Source organism: Gavialis gangeticus, unplaced genomic scaffold, assembly GCF_001723915.1.
Source record: "Gavialis gangeticus isolate Ggan-Ray unplaced genomic scaffold, GavGan_comp1, whole genome shotgun sequence".
Lineage (NCBI taxonomy): Eukaryota > Metazoa > Chordata > Crocodylia > Gavialidae > Gavialis > Gavialis gangeticus.
This window is the reverse complement of record NW_017729033.1, coordinates 31092582-31101194: the sequence shown is the minus strand read 5'-3', so window position 1 is coordinate 31101194 and position 8613 is coordinate 31092582.

Sequence of the window (8613 nt, the reverse complement as noted above, 5' to 3'; positions counted from 1 at the left end):
AGAGGAAAACACCACCTGCGCCCCTGTCTCCTTCAGCCTGTTTTAACCTGTTTAAGCCGTTCTCACAATTGTTGGAGGTCTGAGTCATGATTTTTTTTAATGCAGTACTGGAATTGGGATATGAAAATATTTATATAGACATCAAAATAAAAATAGGTTGATGTTCAAGGTTTCCAAGAATCCACCATTCCCATTAACTTACCCAGGGATATAAAGAAATCTAAGGCTATGTTTTCACAGCAATGGAACACAGGTACTTATTCCCCTAGGTAGGTAGCAAGGTAACTTTAATGCTGTATCATCCTATCCAGGTAAAAACAGTAGTGCCTTGTCTTCATTATTGTTTCACATCAAGATAACCAACCCAAGGAAGGTAATTTTGGCAGCAGAGACTTGTAGAATAGAGCCAAGGCTGAAACTCAGGTCTCTTGACTTTGAATATCTTGCACCAACTGACAAGGTATCTTGTAGTGTAGTGCAGCTCAAAAAACTCTGCTTCTGTAGCCAGGTCACAAACAAATTTACACACACTTCCAAATCAAATCTTTCCAAACACCACCGTGCCCTTCCACAATGTAGATATACCAGTCTCACTATCAGTGGACACTCTCTTGCCACAAAGTTTATGTCTCCATAGCCCAAGGTCCTAGTGAAACCTAGTATTAAAAGCCTGTTTGATGATTAGACAGTACAAACAATTTTTTTGCAGCTCTAGTTATAATTGAAAATTTTGGAAAGGAACCTAAAGAAGTGTTAGGGCAGCAGTCTAGATTAATAGGAACAGAAATTATCTTTATTTTAAGTGTCTGATGGCTCCAGTAACCTCTTAATAGTTTAGCTTGCATTCTGGGATTACTTCTATGTAATGTGGCAAAGTTGCAAACACTATATATTAAAAGTGATAAAAATATTTATTGGGAACCTAAGCTTTTTAGGAGCACAATTTTATGTGTCTGTTTGCATAGCTCCGGTATAAACTGGGTAATATTAATACCACAAAAAGGTCTGTTTACATGATGCTCCAATAATTTTCTTGCAAAGGGGGACACTCCTGCCTGCCTTTTCCATTATTTGGCACAGCCATAAATCCTAGTTAGCTTTAAAATGTAGAACTTTAGTTTTTATGTTCATACCATTTTATTTTTGTGATCATGGGGGGGGGGCTGGAAGAAAGTCTCAAAAGACTAGAGCACTTGATAATGCTAGTTTATTATAGCTATGCTTTGCATTTACTGGGCATGTCTACACGTGACACTAAGTTGCTATAGCAACATGCTATGGTGACATAGTGTCTGCAGGCAAAAACCGTGATGCCACACTACATTGCTGTACAATGCTCTCCCTCAGTATAGTGCATAGTTACAGTGACGTAGCAGCTAAAAATAACCATGTGCCGCCGGCATGGCACAGTACGGGCTGGTACTGCGCTGTCATTTAGTACTTCCAAGAGGAAGTAACAATGGTGCTGTAGAGACAGTGTAGATGCACCCACTGTGCACCTTCTATCTCAAAGCCTTTCATGTCCCGTGTCTGAACAGTGCCTGTGATGCAGAGAAGTGGTGTTATCCACAAAAGCAGTGCACACTGAACTGGCTCTCTCAACAGAGGACAGACGGTTGTAAAAATTGTATGGGGGACTCTTGGGCAGGATCCCATATTCTTCTTGCTTCAATTCCACACTGATGAAACAGACTCTATACTCCCATAAGTTCAGCCATAGAATAAGTTAGGAGAACCAGTGGAGTCATATTTGGGCCCAAATGTGGGAGGAGGGGGGGGACAAGAAGCTGCCCCAAAGGAAGTCTCCCTCATCTAACATCCAACTGGCATTGACAGGACCTGACTCTAATGAACTGCCATTGTGGACATCAGCCCAGTGCTCAGCAGCAATCAAAAAGGCAAACAAACTGTTAGGGATCATTAAGAAAGGAATTATAAATAAAACAAAATATCATGATGTTCCTCTATAAATCTGTAGTGCATCTGTACCTTGAATATTGTGCCTGATTTTAGTCCCCACACCTCAAAAAGGATACAGAAGAACTAGAGAAGGTAGAGAGAAGGGCAGCAAGGATGATTAGTGATATGGAGGTGCTTCCATATGAGGCCAGACTAAAGAAGCTAGGCTTATTCAGTTTAGAAAAGGGAGAGGGGGCATAACAAGGGTTCACAAAATACTAAATAGTGAAGAGGAGATAGAATGGGATTTATTATTTACTAGGCCTGTGTGAAATGGCTAGTATTTGCTTTGGATTTGGATTCGGCCAATTGGGGGGACAGTGATTTGATTCGGTGATTCGAATCACTGTCCCAAATTGATTTGGCTGCTGCCGAATCGGCTGAATCTCTGAATCGGCCATCCCCCATTCCTCACCTGCTCTCCCAGCCCCATCAGTGGCTGCCCCACTCAGCCCCAGCCTCCTGGCTCTTAAAAAAAAAAAAAGCTCGAGATTCACTGTCTTCTGCCAGGTGGGGGGGCAATCCCCACTGCCCCCCACTTCCCCATGCTGCATGGGGGGGGGCTCTGCCATGAGCCCCTGGAAGACCCGAGGCTGCTGCAGCACCTAGGAGATGGGGCTGGGCAGGGCAGCCATGGTGGGGGGTGACTGGGAGAGCTGGCGGGGGTTAGGGGCACTCAGGGTGGCTGGGGCAGCAGGCAGGGGATGGGGCCTGACGGGGCCCCCCCTATCCCCTCTGCCCTCTTCCAGCACCAGCTTCCCCGCCCCCTACTTACCAGCATGGAGTCTGGGTTCAGCTCCCTGTGGTGGCGAGTGGGGATTGCCCGAATCTCTGAAGCTCTCTGAATCTTTTCTGAATTGATTTGGAGAGCTTCGAATTGATTCAGACCTTTTTAATGGTCTCCTGATTCGATTTGGATTCAGAGATTCGGCTGCCGAATTGGGCTGAATTTCCTCCGAAACGAATCAGTACCCGAAGCTTCACGCAGCCCCATTATTACTCTCAGCCTGTATCTACATGAGATGCTGACTGTGTGGTAGCCTGAGACTACTGCACAGTAGCATTGTGTGCAGAAAGCATGATATGACTATGATGCAGTAGAGTCAGGCTACTGTGCGGTCAGAGTCATGAAAAAGCCATGCTAGCAGTGCTACTGTGCAGTAACTTGACATGAGAGTTAGGGATGCAGCCTCTGAAATAAAACTTCTTATACCTTAAATGCTGAAGGCTGGAAGTGAGAGGAGAACTGGCAAAACCCCCTGATCATAACCTATTGGCTCTCCCTTTCAATGACACAAGATACAGGGCAAGAGGGTCCTTTGGTCTGACCTGGGAAAATGGCAATTTGTATGGTCTTGTGTAACTTATAAAAGTGTATGCATGTGTGTACACTTACACGTGTGTCCATGCCATGTGTTGCAGTGTTCCATGTCCCATTCTACTGGGAAACCACATTCCCTAGTCTGTCCTGCCTTCTTGCAACAGGGATACTCTGTAGCACCCTATATTGGTCTGACAGAAGAAAACTTACCCTGCCTTGTGATGTCCAAAGAGCAGCCACTGTCTTTTGTAACTTCTAGTGCCAGGTAATTTCTTAAACCTCTGGCTAAAGTGCTGTCCAGGTCCATCCCTTCTCAAAGCTCTAGAATAAGAAAAACACACAAATCATGCTACTCAAAATAGGGTGAACTGGCAAACCTTCAGTGAGGGGTCAGGCCTTCAGTTCAGAGGCTGTCTTCAAACTGATTGTCTTCAGATTTAGCAGCGCTGTTGGGGCAGGAAATAAATGTTTGTTCCCTATGTCCCACCATCTGCCCCAAGTTGGTGGGGATGGAAGTACATGACATTATGGCTGCTGTCAGCTGACAAGTGGGCATTGGAAATGACCTCTTCAGCCACCACAGTGGTTGAATTTACTGTGCTACCCAGTTTCACCACTCATGGCTTTCCCTACCTACAGTTAAAAGGCCACCATTTTAAAACTTGGGTGCCTAGATTTGTTTTGATGCCAGAATAAAACTGGCTTGATTTTTCGAGGTGCTGAGAATTCACAGCTCCCATGACATGTCTAAGAAGCCTGTTGCAGTGCCACAAATTGAACCCAGAGCTTTCACTCTGATAGCTTTAAATCTGTGATCAGTTCATGGTGTCCATTACAAAAATCTCTCCTTCCAGGAAAAAGTCACTACATGCTATCAAATCACACTTTCAAGCCAGAAAGTAAAAAATGATGGCAGGAAAGAAAGGTGTGGCTGAAAAGCGGAGGCAGGTATTGCAAGAAAAAGGAGGGGGGAGAAAGAAGAACTGAGTGAAGGGTGAGAGAAGAAAATGTGATGAATGAGGAGAGGAAAAGCAAAGGCTTGCAAACACTGAAGAAACATGCAGATGGGGAGATAGAGCTCTAGTGCAAATCCCAAGCTCACATACAGGGTAGAGGAAGATTCCCAAAGTAGCTTGTACCAATGCAAACCCTGACTTTTACTACTACAATGGGGGCTGTGCTGCAACAGTTAGAGCAGAGTCCTAGGACAGCGAGACCAAAAAAGGGAAGGATGAAAAACAGGAAGAGTACCAAAAAGCCATGTTAGGGCAGCCCACAGAGCTCTTTAACACATGCTTGTTGCCAAGTAATCTCCATTAGCTTCCATATCCACTATGCTCTGGTTTCTCTGCCAGACTATGCAGTCATGCAGGGATGAAGATAGTCCAGATTGCTTTATGCTTATGGCATACGGAGGAAACAAAACAGATTATCTCACTCTAAGAGACTTGTTAGCACTGCAGCTAACATACATCCATGAAGGAGACTGGGTTTAGGGGCAACAGAGGGGTATTTGCTATAGGCACCAGAGGAGGTGGCTTGTGGCCCTTTCCCACTGTGACATATTCAAGAAATAATGTATTAACAGTGTTCAGGGAACCTAGGGCTTGCTCACCTTTCTGGCTAAAGAAAGAAGATAATGGCCCCAATCTTCCATAAGCAAATGTCTTCAGGGTTTAGTAGGTGTAGACCATGATTTAAAGGGTAAAGAAAAGCTGTAAGTTCCATCTGGACTAGCAGCTGAGGTCATGGCTAGGTCAGATGTTGGTATAAGTATTCTTCTAGGTCCAGAAATGGTACTATACATTTCTCCAGCTGCTCTTTTGTTACCACTACTGTTAACTGATCCGGTTTTCAAGGGAAATAGTTTTGAGAAGTATGTCCTGAGGAAGGCAAAAAATTACTTTTGATCAGTAAGTGAGCTCTATCCCCCCCACCAAAAGAAAATCATAGGGCTATCCAAATACATATACCTAAAGACAAGTTAATGCAGTCTTGCCTCGAATGCATGTCACATGTGAACTGCATGTTTTTCTTTTTTACCATGTAGGAAAAAAAGGTAACCATGTTCCCCTTTGGTTAAGATAAACCAATGGGCTTGAAATTTGAAAACAATGTACATTCGACCACACAAACTAATAAGGCACTGGTGTTTTAGCAGACATTATAAAACATAAAATTAGATGGAAAATTGCCTTAAGCCCCTATAAATTAAAATTGCTCTTTTTATAACAAAAATGAGCCTTACATAGCAACAAACAATTTTGTGATCTTCATTTTACTGGCCAATTTCATATGGCAAACAGTATTTATTCATCCTGCTCCAGTGACCTAAGCAGCAATTTACAATGTGATGCCTTGCATATTTTCACAGTATGGTAAAAAAAATGAGGTTCTGTAGATTTATTTGATCCCTGTTGAAAAATTATTTTTTTTACCTTCCCCTAACCAGTGCAAACTGGAAATTGTTCATAATGTAATTCTCTTGCTTACCATCCATTCATTAATCGGGAAACTAATTAGAGCCAGTTTGCTCATTTCAATTTGAAAAAGTGAAAGTAACATATGTTGACAGTTAATTTGGATTTTTTTCTTAACAAGCAGACAAGTTTTTGTAATGAAATAATATTTGATTCTGATATAGAAAAACATGGACTATTAAATTACAGCAAGCTGGGAAAATGCCAGTGCATTAATCACTCTGGGAATAATAACACAGATCATTTAGTACTTTAGCTTTTTTGTTGATCTTTTTCCATTTTGACTATTTTTATACCATATTACTGTAAGCTGATTTGGAACTTTTCAAACACATGCCAGTACAAGTTTTTTGGAATTTGTGGGTTTGTACCAATACAATGCAATTTCTGGGACCCAGTCACATGAAAAAAGTATGCATCTAGGCTCCATTTAACAAAATGTCTGTTTTCTTGGCCTTTAAAAAGTTTCATTATTCATAAAAAGGTGCTAGATTGACAGTCCACAAGACTGAAGGCTTTCATCTAGTACTCAATCTAAAGCCTATTTGATGTCTATTAGAGTTTCTCCAATGACTTCAATGGGCTTTTGATCAGAGCTTTATTGAATAGATCAGGAGGACTCAATCTTTTTTGTCCCATTGGCTGGATGGGCAGTGCCTGGTCTATCCATTAGGTGGATCTGGCCAGTGGGTCATGCAGGATAGGCATGGTGAGGCCTGATCCAGCCACAGGGGGAGAGGTTTTGGCCCAGCCCTAATCTAGCCATGCAGGGGGGTGTAGGGGGCATAGCCAGGCCCCGACTCTGGCATGAGGGGAGAAGGGGGTATGACGTGTCCCCGATTCAACCAATCAGAGCTTGGGAATTTGGCAGCAGAGGAGTATTATTTGCCTCTGCTCCTGCATTGCTACAGTTCCTGACCTACAGGGAGCCTAGATGCCATGTTGCTGTGGGCTGGATTTGGCCTGCCAGCCTGGGGTTGAAACAGATGATAGATTCATAGGGTTGGAAGGAACCTCAAGTGTTGTCCAGTCCAACCCTCTGTAAAAAAGTAGGAGACACTATTCCTAAACCATCCCAGACAAATGTTTTTTCCAGTCAGAGCTTGAAAACCTCCAGTGAAAAAGATTCCTTAACTTTCCCAGGCAGCTTGTTCTGTGGTACTACCTTTCCTGTAGTGAAGAAGATCTTTGTTATTGGATTGAATCAAAATCTGCTTGGTTGTGATATGAACCTACCTTGTTTCCTGCCCTTTGCAGCAATGAAAAACAGTTGCTCAATGTCCTTTTTATTGGAAGCCTTTCAGATATTTGAAACCTGCTGTCCTGTTCCCCATAAATCATCTTTTCCCCAGACTAAATATACCTAGTTCTCCCAACATTTCTACATATCATGTGCATTCCAATCCCTTTACTGTCTTTGTTATCCGTGTGTTGCAGTAGGATTGGAGTATTGTAGCTGTGGTGATCCAGGAAACACACGAGAGGCAAGGATGTTTTTGGTGATATCTTTTATTGGACCAACTGTAGAGTCGGGAGAGATTTTAAATGAGCTGTCAGGCATAAAGCACCCTTCCACAGATCTGGAAGAGAAGCACTTTCTGGGAAAGGCACATAAGCTGCTTGCAGATGTTAAAAAAAATTCCCACAAAAAATGTGCTTTACTGGAAGAAGCAGCGAATTGCTTCAACCCGGCTCTGCAGCATCTGTAAAAATTGGACGCTTCAGTAGGGTTTTTTGGTGCTTTTAGCTATAGCTAATTCAACTGGCTATTAGATAAGTGCCAAAAAGCCCCACTAAAGCATACAATCTTTACAGACGTTGGTTGAATCAGGTTGAAGTAATGCACTATTCTTCTGGTTATGTGCAGGGCTCGGCACCGGAATGCACCAAGTTTAAAATAAAGCGCCATTTTTTTGGTTATGTCTGCAAGCACCCTTTGTGCCTGAAGGTTTGTCTAAATTATCTAACAACCAATACAGTTGATCCAATAAAAGTTATCACCAGAAATCCTTGCTTTGCCATTCACCTCTCCATTTTGTTTACAGCTTTCTAAAAAATCCGAGCTCAGAACTGTATGAAATAGCTCGGTGAGACCTACCCAGTGCCGAGAGAAGTAGTACTATCACCTTCTGTGTCACCTCCTGTGTCTTTCAAAAGAGGATGGAGCTAGGTTATTCTCAGTGGTGGCAGATGACAGAACAAGGAACAATGGTCTCAAGTTACAGGAAGGGAAGTTTAGGTTAGATATTAGGAAGAATTTCCTCACTGGGAGGGTAGTAAAACACTGGAACAGGTTACCCAGAGAGGTGGTGGAAGCTCCATCTTTGTGGGGTTTTAAAACTCAGCTAGACAAAGCCTTGGCTGGGATGATCTAGTTGGGGCTGGTCCTGCTTTGAGCAGGGGTTGGACTAGATAACCTCCTGAGGTCCCTTCCAACCTTAACTTTCTATTATATACAACACTCCTGTTAATGTAGCCCCAAATGGATTTTTTGGCAACTGCATCACATTGCTCTGGGGGGATTGCTAGATCACTCTCTCAGCAATGCTACCACCTAACTGAGCAATTCTCATTTTGGTTTGTTGTGCATCTGTTTTTTTTCTCTGCTAGGTGCAGCACCTTATATTTGTCTTTGTTGAATTTCATTTTGCTGTCCAGTGCTGTTTTTCAGTTTAACAAGAGCTTTTAAATTCTCACCTCTCCCTTAAAGTGTTTGCAGCCCCTCTAAAGGTAATGCAAGCACTCTACTCTGAGTTGACTGTTCCAGGGGGACATCAGTGTAACCCGGGCAGCACTCCAAGAGGTACCCCCTCCTCAATTGAAGGGATCAAAGCAGGTGCACAAGCGCTGTGG